Below are 14,218 nucleotides of genomic sequence, written 5' to 3' on the forward strand. Positions count from 1 at the left end.
GAGCAGTGTCTCTGTATCTGATTTAGAGGAGCAGTGTCTCAGTATCTGATTTAAAGTAGCAGTGTCTCAGTATCTGATTTAGAGGAGCAGTGTCTCGGTATCTGATTTCATGAAGCAGCGTCTCGGTATCAGTTCTAAAGGAGCAGCGTCTCGGTATCTGATTTAGAGGAGCAGCATCTCAGTATCTGATTTAAAGGAGCAGTGTCTTGGTATCTGATTTAGACGAGCAGTGTCTCGGTATCTGGTTTATGGAGCAGTGTCTCAGTATCTGATTTAAAGGAGCATTGTCTCGGTATCAGATTTAGAGGAGCAGTGTCTCGGTTTCTGATTTAGAGAAGCAGTGTCTCATTATCTGATTTAAAGGAGCAGTGTCTCGGTATCAGATTTAAAGGAACAGTGTCTCAGTATCTGATTTAGAGGAGCAGTGTCTCGGTATCTGATTTAGAGGAGCAGTGTCTCGATATCTGATTTAGAGGAGCATTGTCTCGGTATCTGATTTAGAGGAGCAGTGTCTCACAATCTGATTTAGAGGAGCAGTGTCTCGGTATCTGATTTAGAGGAGCTGTGTCTCGGTATCTGATTTAGAGGAGCAGTGTCTCGGTATCTGATTTAGAGGAGCAGTGTCTCGGTATCTGAATTATAGGAGATGTGTCTCTGTATCTGATTTAGAGGAGCAGTGTCTCAGTATCTGATTTAGAGGAGCAGTGTCTCGGTATCTGATTTAGAGGAGCAGTGTCTTGGTATCTGATTTAGAGGAGCAGTGTCTCAGTATCTGATTTAGAGGAGCAGTGTCTCAGTATCTGATTTAGAGGAGCAGTGTCTCAGTATCTGATTTAGAGGAGCAGTGTCTCGGTATCTGCTTTTGAGAAGCAGTGTCTCAGTATCTGATTTAAAGGAGCAGTGTCTCAGTATCTGATTTAAAGGAGCAGTGTCTCAGTATCTGATTTAGAGGAGCAGTGTCTCGGTATCTGAATTAGAGGAGCAGTGTCTCGGTATCTGATTTAGAAGAGCAGTGTCCCGGTATTTGATTTAGTGGAGCAGTGTCTCGGTATCTGATTTAGAGGAGCAGTGTCTCACAACCTGATTTAGAGGAGCAGTGTCTCAGTATCTGATTTAAAGGAGCAGTGTCTCAGTATCTGATTTAGAGGAGCAGTGTTTCGGTATCTGATTTAATGGAGCAGCGTCTCGGTATCAGTTCTAAAGGAGCAGCGTCTCGGTATCTGATTTGGAGGAGCAGCATCTCAGTATCTGATTTAAAGGAGCAGTGTCTCGGGATCTGATTTAGATGAGCAGTGTCTCAGTATCTGATTTAGAGCAGCAGTGTCTCAGTATCTGATTTAGAGGAGCAGTGTCTTGGTATCTGATTTAGACGAGCAGTGTCTCGGTATCTGATTTAGAGGAGCAGTGTCTCGGTATTTGATTTATGGAGCAGTGTCTCAGTATCTGATTTAAAGGAGCAGTGTCTCGGTATCAAATTTAAAGGAACAGTGTCTCAGTATCTGATTTAGAGGAGCAGTGTCTCAGTATCTGATTTAGAGGAGCAGTGTCTCGGTATCTGATTTAGAGGAGCAGTGTCTCGATATCTGATTTAGAGGAGCAGTGTCTCGGTATCTGATTTAGAGGAGCATTGTCTCGGTATCTGATTTAGAGGAGCAGTGTCTCGGTATCTGATTTAGAGGAGCAGTGTCTCGGTATCTGATTTAGAGGAGCAGTGTCTCGGTATCTGATTTAGAGGCGCTGTGTCTCGGTATCTGATTTAGAGGAGCAGTGTCTCGGTATCAGATTTAAAGGAACAGTGTCTCAGTATCTGATTTAGAGGAGCAGTGTCTCAGTATCTGATTTAGAGAAGCAGTGTCTCATTATCTGATTTAAAGGAGCAGTGTCTCGGTATCAGATTTAAAGGAACAGTGTCTCAGTATCTGATTTAGAGGAGCAGTGTCTCAGTATCTGATTTAGAGGAGCAGTGTCTCGGTATCTGATTTAGAGGAGCAGTGTCTCGATATCTGATTTGGAGGAGCAGTGTCTCGGTATCTGATTTAGAGGAGCAGTGTCTCGGTATCTGATTTAGAGGAGCAGTGTCTCGGTATCTGATTTAGAGGAGCAGTTTCTCGTTATCTGATTTATCGGAGAAGTGTCTCGGTATCTGATTTCGAGGAGCAGTGTCTCAGTATCTGATTTAGAGGAGCAGTGTCTCGGTATCTGATTTAGAGGAGCAGTGTCTCAGTATCTGATTTAGAGGAGCAGTGTCTCGGTATCTGATTTAGAGGAGCAGTGTCTCGGTATCTGCATTAGAGGAGCAGTGTCTCAGTATCTGATTTAAAGTAGCAGTGTCTCAGTATCTGATTTAAAGGAGCAGTGTCTCAGTATCTGATTTAGAGGAGCAGTGTCTCGGTTTCTGATTTAGAGGAGCAGTGTCTCGGTATCTGATTTGAAGGAGCAGTGTCTCGGTATCTGATTTAGTGGAGCATTGTCTCGGTATCTGATTTAGTGGAGCAGTGTCTCGGTATCTGATTTAGTGGAGCAGTGTCTCGGTATCTGATTTAAAGGAGCAGTGTCTCTGTATCTGATTTAGATGAGCAGTGTCTCAGTATCTGATTTAGAGAAGCATTGTCTCGGTATCTGATTTAGAGGAGCAGTGTCTCGGTATCTGATTTCGTGGAGCAGTGTCTCGGTATCTGATTTGGAGGAGCAGTGTCTCGGTATCTGATTTTGAGGCGCTGTGTCTCGGTGTCTGATTTAGAGGAGCAGTGTCTCGGTATCAGATTTAGAGGAGCAGTGTCTCGGTATCTCATTTAGAGGAGCAGTGTCTCAGTATCTTATTTAGAGGAGCTGTGTCTCGGTATCTGATTCAGAGGAGCAGTGTCTCGGTATCTGATTTAGAGGAGCAGTGTCTCGGTATCTGATTTAGAGGAGCAGTGTCTCGGTATCTGATTTATAGGAGAAGTGTCTCTGTATCTGATTTAGAGAAGCAGTGTCTCGGTATCTGATTTATAGGAGAAGTGTCTCTGTATCTGATTTATCGGAGAAGTGTCTCGGTATCTGATTTCGAGGAGCAGTGTCTCAGTATCTGATTTTAAGGAGCAGTGTCTCGGTATCTGATTTAGAGAAGCAGTGTCTCAGTATCTGATTTAGAGGAGCAGTGTCTCGGTATATGATTTAGAGGAGCAGTGTCTCGGTATCTGCTTTAGAGGAGCAGTGTCTCAGTATCTGATTTAAAGGAGCAGTGTCTCAGTATCTGATTTAAAGGAGCAGTGTCTCAGTATCTGATTTGGAGGAGCAGTGTCTCGGTTTCTGATTTAGAGGAGCAGTGTCTCGCTATCTGATTTGAAGGAGCTGAGTCTCGGTATCTGATTTAGTGGAGCATTGTCTCGGTATCTGATTTAGTGGAGCAGTGTCTCGGTATCTGATTTAAAGGAGCAGTGTCTCTGTATCTGATTTAGATGAGCAGTGTCTCAGTATCTGATTTAGAGGAGCATTGTCTCGGTATCTGATTTAGAGGAGCAGTGTCTCACAATCTGATTGAGAGGAGCAGTGTCTCAGTATCTGATTTAAAGGAGCAGTGTCTCAGTATCTGATTTAGAGGAGCAGTGTCTCGGTATCTGATTTAATGGAGCAGCGTCTCGGTATCAGTTCTAAAGGAGCAGCGTCTCGGTATCTGATTTAGAGGAGCAGCATCTCAGTATCTGATTTAAAGGAGCATTGTCTCGGGATCTGATTTAGATGAGCAGTGTCTCAGTATCTGATTTAGAGCAGCAGTGTCTCAGTATCTGATTTAGAGGAGCAGTGTCTTGGTATCTGATTTAGACGAGCAGTGTCTCGGTATCTGATTTAGAGGAGCAGTGTCTCAGTATCTGATTTATGGAGCAGTGTCTCAGTATCTGATTTAAAGGAGCATTGTCTCGGGATCAGATTTAGAGGAGCATTGTCTCGGTTTCTGATTTAGAGAAGCAGTGTCTCATTATCTGATTTAAAGGAGCAGTGTCTCGGCATCAGATTTAAAGGAACAGTGTCTCAGTATCTGATTTAGAGGAGCAGTGTCTCAGTATCTGATTTAGAGGAGCAGTATCTCGGTATCTGATTTAGAGGAGCAGTGTCTCGATATCTGATTTAGAGGAGCAGTGTCTCGATATCTGATTTAGAGGAGCAGTGTCTCGGTATCTGATTTAGAGGAGCAGTGTCTCGGTATCTGATTTAGAGGAGCAGTGTCTCGGTATCTGATTTAGAGGAGCAGTTTCTCGGTATCTGATTTATCGGAGAAGTGTCTCGGTATCTGATTTCGAGGAGGAGTGTCTCAGTATCTGATTTAGAGGAGCAGTGTCTCGGTATCTGATTTAGAGGAGCAGTGTCTCAGTATCTGATTTAGAGGAGCAGTGTCTCTGTATCTGATTTAGAGGAGCAGTGTCTCGGTATCTGCTTTCGAGGAGCAGTGTCTCAGTATCTGATTTAAAGGAGCAGTGTCTCAGTATCTGATTTAGAGGAGCAGTGTCTCGGTTTCTGATTTAGAGGAGCAGTGTCTCGGTATCTGATTTGAAGGAGCAGTGTCTCGGTATCTGATTTATTGGAGCATTGTCTCGGTATCTGATTTAGAGGAGCAGTGTCTCGGTATCTGATTTAGTGGAGCAGTGTCTCGGTATCTGATGTAAAGGAGCAGTGTCTCTGTATCTGATTTAGAGGAGTATTGTCTCGGTATCTGATTTAAAGGAGCAGTGTCTCTGTATCTGATTTAGAGGAGCAGTGTCTCGGTATCTGATTTGAAGGAGCAGTGTCTCGGTATCTGATTTAGTGGAGCATTGTCTCGGTATCTGATTTAGTGGAGCAGTGTCTCAGTATCTGATTTAAAGGAGCAGTGTCTCAGTATCTGATTTAGAGGAGCAGTGTCTCGGTATCTGATTTAATGGAGCAGCGTCTCGGTATCAGTTCTAAAGGAGCAGCGTCTCGGTATCTGATTTAGAGGAGCAGCATCTCAGTATCTGATTTAAAGGAGCATTGTCTCGGGATCTGATTTAGATGAGCAGTGTCTCAGTATCTGATTTAGAGCAGCAGTGTCTCAGTATCTGATTTAGAGGAGCAGTGTCTTGGTATCTGATTTAGACGAGCAGTGTCTCGGTATCTGATTTAGAGGAGCAGTGTCTCAGTATCTGATTTATGGAGCAGTGTCTCAGTATCTGATTTAAAGGAGCATTGTCTCGGGATCAGATTTAGAGGAGCATTGTCTCGGTTTCTGATTTAGAGAAGCAGTGTCTCATTATCTGATTTAAAGGAGCAGTGTCTCGGCATCAGATTTAAAGGAACAGTGTCTCAGTATCTGATTTAGAGGAGCAGTGTCTCAGTATCTGATTTAGAGGAGCAGTATCTCGGTATCTGATTTAGAGGAGCAGTGTCTCGATATCTGATTTAGAGGAGCAGTGTCTCGATATCTGATTTAGAGGAGCAGTGTCTCGGTATCTGATTTAGAGGAGCAGTGTCTCGGTATCTGATTTAGAGGAGCAGTGTCTCGGTATCTGATTTAGAGGAGCAGTTTCTCGGTATCTGATTTATCGGAGAAGTGTCTCGGTATCTGATTTCGAGGAGGAGTGTCTCAGTATCTGATTTAGAGGAGCAGTGTCTCGGTATCTGATTTAGAGGAGCAGTGTCTCAGTATCTGATTTAGAGGAGCAGTGTCTCTGTATCTGATTTAGAGGAGCAGTGTCTCGGTATCTGCTTTCGAGGAGCAGTGTCTCAGTATCTGATTTAAAGGAGCAGTGTCTCAGTATCTGATTTAGAGGAGCAGTGTCTCGGTTTCTGATTTAGAGGAGCAGTGTCTCGGTATCTGATTTGAAGGAGCAGTGTCTCGGTATCTGATTTATTGGAGCATTGTCTCGGTATCTGATTTAGAGGAGCAGTGTCTCGGTATCTGATTTAGTGGAGCAGTGTCTCGGTATCTGATGTAAAGGAGCAGTGTCTCTGTATCTGATTTAGAGGAGTATTGTCTCGGTATCTGATTTAGAGGAGCAGTGTCTCGGTATCTGATTTCGTGGAATAGTGTCACGGTATCTGATTTGGAGGAGCAGTGTCTCGGTATCTGATTTAGAGGCGCTGTGTCTCGGTGTCTGTTTTAGAGGAGCAGTGTCTCGGTATCAGATTTAGAGGAGCAGTGTCTCGATATCTGATTTAGAGGAGCAGTGTCTCGGTATCTGATTTAGAGGAGCAGTGTCTCGGTATCTGATTTAGAGGAGCTGTATCTCGGTATCTGATTTAGAGGAGCAGTGTCTCGGTATCTGATTTAGAGGAGCTGTGTCTCGGTATCTGATTTAGAGGAGCAGTGTCTCGGTATCTGATTTAGAGGAGCAGTGTCTCGGTATCTGAATTATAGGAGAAGTGTCTCTGTATCTGATTTAGAGGAGCAGTGTCTCAGTATCTGATTTAGAGGAGCAGTGTCTCGGTATCTGATTTAGAGGAGCAGTGTCTTGGTATCTGATTTAGAGGAGCAGTGTCTCAGTATCTGATTTAGAGGAGCAGTGTCTCAGTATCTGATTTAGAGGAGCAGTGTCTCAGTATCTGATTTAGAGGAGCAGTGTCTCGGTATCTGCTTTTGAGAAGCAGTGTCTCAGTATCTGATTTAAAGGAGCAGTGTCTCAGTATCTGATTTAAAGGAGCAGTGTCTCAGTATCTGATTTAGAGGAGCAGTGTCTCGGTATCTGATTTAGAGGAGCAGTGTCTCGGTATCTGATTTAGAAGAGCAGTGTCCCGGTATTTGATTTAGTGGAGCAGTGTCTCGGTATCTGATTTAGAGGAGCAGTGTCTCACAACCTGATTTAGAGGAGCAGTGTCTCAGTATCTGATTTAAAGGAGCAGTGTCTCAGTATCTGATTTAGAGGAGCAGTGTTTCGGTATCTGATTTAATGGAGCAGCGTCTCGGTATCAGTTCTAAAGGAGCAGCGTCTCGGTATCTGATTTGGAGGAGCAGCATCTCAGTATCTGATTTAAAGGAGCAGTGTCTCGGGATCTGATTTAGATGAGCAGTGTCTCAGTATCTGATTTAGAGCAGCAGTGTCTCAGTATCTGATTTAGAGGAGCAGTGTCTTGGTATCTGATTTAGACGAGCAGTGTCTCGGTATCTGATTTAGAGGAGCAGTGTCTCGGTATCTGATTTATGGAGCAGTGTCTCAGTATCTGATTTAAAGGAGCAGTGTCTCGGTATCAAATTTAAAGGAACAGTGTCTCAGTATCTGATTTAGAGGAGCAGTGTCTCAGTATCTGATTTAGAGGAGCAGTGTCTCGGTATCTGATTTAGAGGAGCAGTGTCTCGATATCTGATTTAGAGGAGCAGTGTCTCGGTATCTGATTTAGAGGAGCATTGTCTCGGTGTCTGATTTAGAGGAGCAGTGTCTCGGTATCTGATTTAGAGGAGCAGTGTCTCGGTATCTGATTTAGAGGCGCTGTGTCTCGGTATCTGATTTAGAGGAGCAGTGTCTCGGTATCAGATTTAAAGGAACAGTGTCTCAGTATCTGATTTAGAGGAGCAGTGTCTCAGTATCTGATTTAGAGAAGCAGTGTCTCATTATCTGATTTAAAGGAGCAGTGTCTCGGTATCAGATTTAAAGGAACAGTGTCTCAGTATCTGATTTAGAGGAGCAGTGTCTCAGTATCTGATTTAGAGGAGCAGTGTCTCGGTATCTGATTTAGAGGAGCAGTGTCTCGATATCTGATTTGGAGGAGCAGTGTCTCGGTATCTGATTTAGAGGAGCAGTGTCTCGGTATCTGATTTAGAGGAGCAGTGTCTCGGTATCTGATTTAGAGGAGCAGTTTCTCGTTATCTGATTTATCGGAGAAGTGTCTCGGTATCTGATTTCGAGGAGCAGTGTCTCAGTATCTGACCTAGAGGAGCAGTGTCTCGGTATCTGATTTAGAGGAGCAGTGTCTCAGTATCTGATTTAGAGGAGCAGTGTCTCGGTATCTGATTTAGAGGAGCAGTGTCTCGGTATCTGCTTTAGAGGAGCAGTGTCTCAGTATCTGATTTAAAGTAGCAGTGTCTCAGTATCTGATTTAAAGGAGCAGTGTCTCAGTATCTGATTTAGAGGAGCAGTGTCTCGGTTTCTGATTTGGAGGAGCAGTGTCTCGGTATCTGATTTGAAGGAGCAGTGTCTCGGTATCTGATTTAGTGGAGCATTGTCTCGGTATCTGATTTAGTGGAGCAGTGTCTCGGTATCTGATTTAGTGGAGCAGTGTCTCGGTATCTGATTTAAAGGAGCAGTGTCTCTGTATCTGATTTAGATGAGCAGTGTCTCAGTATCTGATTTAGAGAAGCATTGTCTCGGTATCTGATTTAGAGGAGCAGTGTCTCGGTATCTGATTTCGTGGAGCAGTGTCTCGGTATCTGATTTGGAGGAGCAGTGTCTCGGTATCTGATTTTGAGGCGCTGTGTCTCGGTGTCTGATTTAGAGGAGCAGTGTCTCGGTATCAGATTTAGAGGAGCAGTGTCTCGGTATCTCATTTAGAGGAGCAGTGTCTCAGTATCTGATTTAGAGGAGCTGTGTCTCGGTATCTGATTCAGAGGAGCAGTGTCTCGGTATCTGATTTAGAGGAGCAGTGTCTCGGTATCTGATTTAGAGGAGCAGTGTCTCGGTATCTGATTTATAGGAGAAGTGTCTCTGTATCTGATTTCGAGGAGCAGTGTCTCGGTATCTGATTTAGAGGAGCAGTGTCTCAGTATCTGATTTAGAGGAGCTGTGTCTCGGTATCTGATTTAGGGGAGCAGTGTCTCGGTATCTGATTTAGAGGAGCAGTGTCTCGGTATCTGATTTAGAGGAGCAGTGTCTCGGTATCTGATTTATAGGAGAAGTGTCTCTGTATCTGATTTAGAGGAGCAGTGTCTCAGTATCTGATTTAGAGGAGCAGTGTCTCGGTATCTGATTTAGAGGAGCATTGTCTCGGTATCTGATTTAGAAGAGCAGTGTCCCGGTATTTGATTTAGTGGAGCAGTGTCTCGGTATCTGATCTAGAGGAGCAGTGTCTCACAATCTGATTTAGAGGAGCAGTGTCTCAGTATCTGATTTAGAGGAGCAGTCTCTCGGTATCTGATTTAATGGAGCAGCGTCTCGGTATCAGTTCTAAAGGAGCAGCGTCTCGGTATCTGATTTAGAGGAGCAGCATCTCAGTATCTGATTTAAAGGAGCAGTGTCTCGGGATCTGATTTAGATGAGCAGTGTCTCAGTATCTGATTTGGAGCAGCAGTGTCTCAGTATCTGATTTAGAGGAGCAGTGTCTCGGTATCTGATATATGGAGCAGTGTCTTTGTATCTGATTTAAAGGAGCATTGTCTCGGTATCAGATTTAGAGGAGCAGTGTCTCGGTTTCTGATTTAGAGAAGCAGTGTCTCATTATCTGATTTAAAGGAGCAGTGTCTCGGTATCAGATTTAAAGGAACAGTGTCTCAGTATCTGATTTAGAGGAGCAGTGTCTCGGTATCTGATTTAGAGGAGCAGTGTCTCGATATCTGATTTAGAGGAGCAGTGTCTCGATATCTGATTTAGAGGAGCAGTGTCTCGGTATCTGATTTAGAGGAGCAGTGTCTCAGTATCTGATTTAGAGGAGCAGTGTCTCGGTATCTGCTTTAGAGGAGCAGTGTCTCAGTATCTGATTTAGAGGAGCAGTGTCTCGGTATCTGATTTGAAGGAGCAGTGTCTCGGTATCTGATTTAGTGGAGCATTGTCTCGGTATCTGATTTAGTGGAGCAGTGTCTCGGTATCTGATTTAGTGGAGCAGTGTCTCGGTATCTAATTTAAAGGAGCAGTGTCTCAGTATCTGATTTGGAGCAGCAGTGTCTCAGTATCTGATTTAGAGGAGCAGTGTCTTGGTATCTGATTTAGACGAGCAGTGTCTCGGTATCTGATTTAGAGGAGCAGTGTCTCGGTATCTGATTTATGGAGCAGTGTCTCTGTATCTGATTTAAAGGAGCAGTGTCTCGGGATCTGATTTAGAGGAGCAGTGTCTCGATATCTGATTTAGAGGAGCAGTGTCTCGGTATCTGATTTAGAGGAGCAGTGTCTCAGTATCTGATTTAGAGGAGCAGTGTCTCGGTATCTGATTTAGAGGAGCAGTGTGTCGGTATCTGCTTTAGAGGAGCAGTGTCTCAGTATCTGATTTAAAGGAGCAGTGTCTCTGTATCTGATTTAGAGGAGCAGTGTCTCGGTATCTGATTTGAAGGAGCAGTGTCTCGGTATCTGATTTAGTGGAGCATTGTCTCGGTATCTGATTTAGTGGAGCAGTGTCTCGGTATCTGATTTAGTGGAGCAGTGTCTCGGTATCTGATTTAAAGGAGCAGTGTCTCTGTATCTGATTTAGATGAGCAGTGTCTCGGTATCTGATTTAGAGGCGCAGTGTCTCGGTATCAGATTCAGAGGAGCAGTGTCTCGGTATCTGATTTAGAGGAGCAGTGTCTCGGTATCAGATTCAGAGGAGCAATGTCTCGATATCTGATTTAGAGGCGCAGTGTCTCGGTGTCTGATTTAGAGGAGCAGTGTCTCGGTATCAGATTTAGAGGAGCAGTGTCTCAGTATCTGATTTAGAGGAGCTGTGTCTCGGAATCTGATTTAGAGGAGCAGTGTCTCGGTATCTGATTTATAGGAGAAGTGTCTCTGTATCTGATTTAGAGGAGCAGTGTCTCAGTATCTGATTTAGAGGAGCAGTGTCTCGGTATCTGATTTAGAGGAGCAGTGTCTTGGTATCTGATTTAGAGGAGCAGTGTCTCAGTATCTGATTTAGAGGAGCAGTGTCTCAGTATCTGATTTAGAGGAGCAGTGTCTCGGTATCTGCTTTTGAGAAGCAGTGTCTCAGTATCTGATTTAAAGGAGCAGTGTCTCAGTATCTGATTTAAAGGAGCAGTGTCTCAGTATCTGATTTAGAGGAGCTGTGTCTCGGTATCTGATTTAGAGGAGCAGTGTCTCGGTATCTGATTTAGAACAGCTGTGTCCCGGTATTTGATTTAGAGGAGCAGCGTCTCGGTATCTGATTTAGAGGAGCAGCATCTCAGTATCTGATTTAAAGGAGCACTGTCTCGGGATCTGATTTAGATGAGCAGTGTCTCAGTATCTGATTTAGAGGAGCAGTGTCTTGGTATCTGATTTAGACGAGCAGTGTCTCGGTATCTGATTTAAAGGAGCAGTGTCTCAGTATCTGATTTAGAGGAGCAGTGTCTCGGTATCTGATTTGAAGGAGCAGTGTCTCGGTATCTGATTTAGTGGAGCATTGTCTCGGTATCTGATTTAGTGGAGCAGTGTCTCGGTATCTGATTTAGTGGAGCAGTGTCTCGGTATCTGATTTAAAGGAGCAGTGTCTCAGTATCTGATTTGGAGCAGCAGTGTCTCAGTATCTGATTTAGAGGAGCAGTGTCTTGGTATCTGATTTAGACGAGCAGTGTCTCGGTATCTGATTTAGAGGAGCAGTGTCTCGGTATCTGATTTATGGAGCAGTGTCTCTGTATCTGATTTAAAGGAGCAGTGTCTCAGTATCTGATTTAAAGGAGCAGTGTCTCAGTATCTGATTTAGAGGAGCAGTGTCTCGGTTTCTGATTTAGAGGAGCAGTGTCTCGGTATCTGATTTGAAGGAGCAGTGTCTCGGTATCTGATTTAGTGGAGCATTGTCTCGGTATCTGATTTAGTGGAGCAGTGTCTCGGTATCTGATTTAGTGGAGCAGTGTCTCGGTATCTGATTTAAAGGAGCAGTGTCTCTGTATCTGATTTAGATGAGCAGTGTCTCAGTATCTGATTTAGAGAAGCATTGTCTCGGTATCTGATTTAGAGGAGCAGTGTCTCGGTATCTGATTTCGTGGAGCAGTGTCTCGGTATCTGATTTGGAGGAGCAGTGTCTCGGTATCTGATTTTGAGGCGCTGTGTCTCGGTGTCTGATTTAGAGGAGCAGTGTCTCGGTATCAGATTTAGAGGAGCAGTGTCTCGGTATCTCATTTAGAGGAGCAGTGTCTCAGTATCTTATTTAGAGGAGCTGTGTCTCGGTATCTGATTCAGAGGAGCAGTGTCTCGGTATCTGATTTAGAGGAGCAGTGTCTCGGTATCTGATTTAGAGGAGCAGTGTCTCGGTATCTGATTTATAGGAGAAGTGTCTCTGTATCTGATTTAGAGGAGCAGTGTCTCGGTATCTGATTTATAGGAGAAGTGTCTCTGTATCTGATTTATCGGAGAAGTGTCTCGGTATCTGATTTCGAGGAGCAGTGTCTCAGTATCTGATTTTAAGGAGCAGTGTCTCGGTATCTGATTTAGAGAAGCAGTGTCTCAGTATCTGATTTAGAGGAGCAGTGTCTCGGTATATGATTTAGAGGAGCAGTGTCTCGGTATCTGCTTTAGAGGAGCAGTGTCTCAGTATCTGATTTAAAGGAGCAGTGTCTCAGTATCTGATTTAAAGGAGCAGTGTCTCAGTATCTGATTTGGAGGAGCAGTGTCTCGGTTTCTGATTTAGAGGAGCAGTGTCTCGCTATCTGATTTGAAGGAGCTGAGTCTCGGTATCTGATTTAGTGGAGCATTGTCTCGGTATCTGATTTAGTGGAGCAGTGTCTCGGTATCTGATTTAAAGGAGCAGTGTCTCTGTATCTGATTTAGATGAGCAGTGTCTCAGTATCTGATTTAGAGGAGCATTGTCTCGGTATCTGATTTAGAGGAGCAGTGTCTCACAATCTGATTGAGAGGAGCAGTGTCTCAGTATCTGATTTAAAGGAGCAGTGTCTCAGTATCTGATTTAGAGGAGCAGTGTCTCGGTATCTGATTTAATGGAGCAGCGTCTCGGTATCAGTTCTAAAGGAGCAGCGTCTCGGTATCTGATTTAGAGGAGCAGCATCTCAGTATCTGATTTAAAGGAGCATTGTCTCGGGATCTGATTTAGATGAGCAGTGTCTCAGTATCTGATTTAGAGCAGCAGTGTCTCAGTATCTGATTTAGAGGAGCAGTGTCTTGGTATCTGATTTAGACGAGCAGTGTCTCGGTATCTGATTTAGAGGAGCAGTGTCTCAGTATCTGATTTATGGAGCAGTGTCTCAGTATCTGATTTAAAGGAGCATTGTCTCGGGATCAGATTTAGAGGAGCATTGTCTCGGTTTCTGATTTAGAGAAGCAGTGTCTCATTATCTGATTTAAAGGAGCAGTGTCTCGGCATCAGATTTAAAGGAACAGTGTCTCAGTATCTGATTTAGAGGAGCAGTGTCTCAGTATCTGATTTAGAGGAGCAGTATCTCGGTATCTGATTTAGAGGAGCAGTGTCTCGATATCTGATTTAGAGGAGCAGTGTCTCGATATCTGATTTAGAGGAGCAGTGTCTCGGTATCTGATTTAGAGGAGCAGTGTCTCGGTATCTGATTTAGAGGAGCAGTGTCTCGGTATCTGATTTAGAGGAGCAGTTTCTCGGTATCTGATTTATCGGAGAAGTGTCTCGGTATCTGATTTCGAGGAGGAGTGTCTCAGTATCTGATTTAGAGGAGCAGTGTCTCGGTATCAGATTTAGAGGAGCAGTGTCTCAGTATCTGATTTAGAGGAGCAGTGTCTCTGTATCTGATTTAGAGGAGCAGTGTCTCGGTATCTGCTTTCGAGGAGCAGTGTCTCAGTATCTGATTTAAAGGAGCAGTGTCTCAGTATCTGATTTAGAGGAGCAGTGTCTCGGTTTCTGATTTAGAGGAGCAGTGTCTCGGTATCTGATTTGAAGGAGCAGTGTCTCGGTATCTGATTTATTGGAGCATTGTCTCGGTATCTGATTTAGTGGAGCAGTGTCTCGGTATCTGATTTAGTGGAGCAGTGTCTCGGTATCTGATGTAAAGGAGCAGTGTCTCTGTATCTGATTTAGAGGAGTATTGTCTCGGTATCTGATTTAGAGGAGCAGTGTCTCGGTATCTGATTTCGTGGAATAGTGTCACGGTATCTGATTTGGAGGAGCAGTGTCTCGGTATCTGATTTAGAGGCGCTGTGTCTCGGTGTCTGATTTAGAGGAGCAGTGTCTCGGTATCAGATTTAGAGGAGCAGTGTCTCGATATCTGATTTAGAGGAGCAGTGTCTCGGTATCTGATTTAGAGGAGCAGTGTCTCGGTATCTGATTTAGAGGAGCTGTATCTCGGTATCTGATTTAGAGGAGCAGTGTCTCGGTATCTGATTTAGAGGAGCTGTGTCTCGGTATCTGATTTAGAGGAGCAGTGTCTCGGTATCTGATTTAGAGGAGCAGTGTCTCGGTATCTGAATTATAGGAG

Source organism: Heterodontus francisci, chromosome 23 (assembly GCF_036365525.1).
Source record: "Heterodontus francisci isolate sHetFra1 chromosome 23, sHetFra1.hap1, whole genome shotgun sequence".
In the NCBI taxonomy this organism is placed as follows: Eukaryota; Metazoa; Chordata; class Chondrichthyes; order Heterodontiformes; family Heterodontidae; genus Heterodontus; species Heterodontus francisci.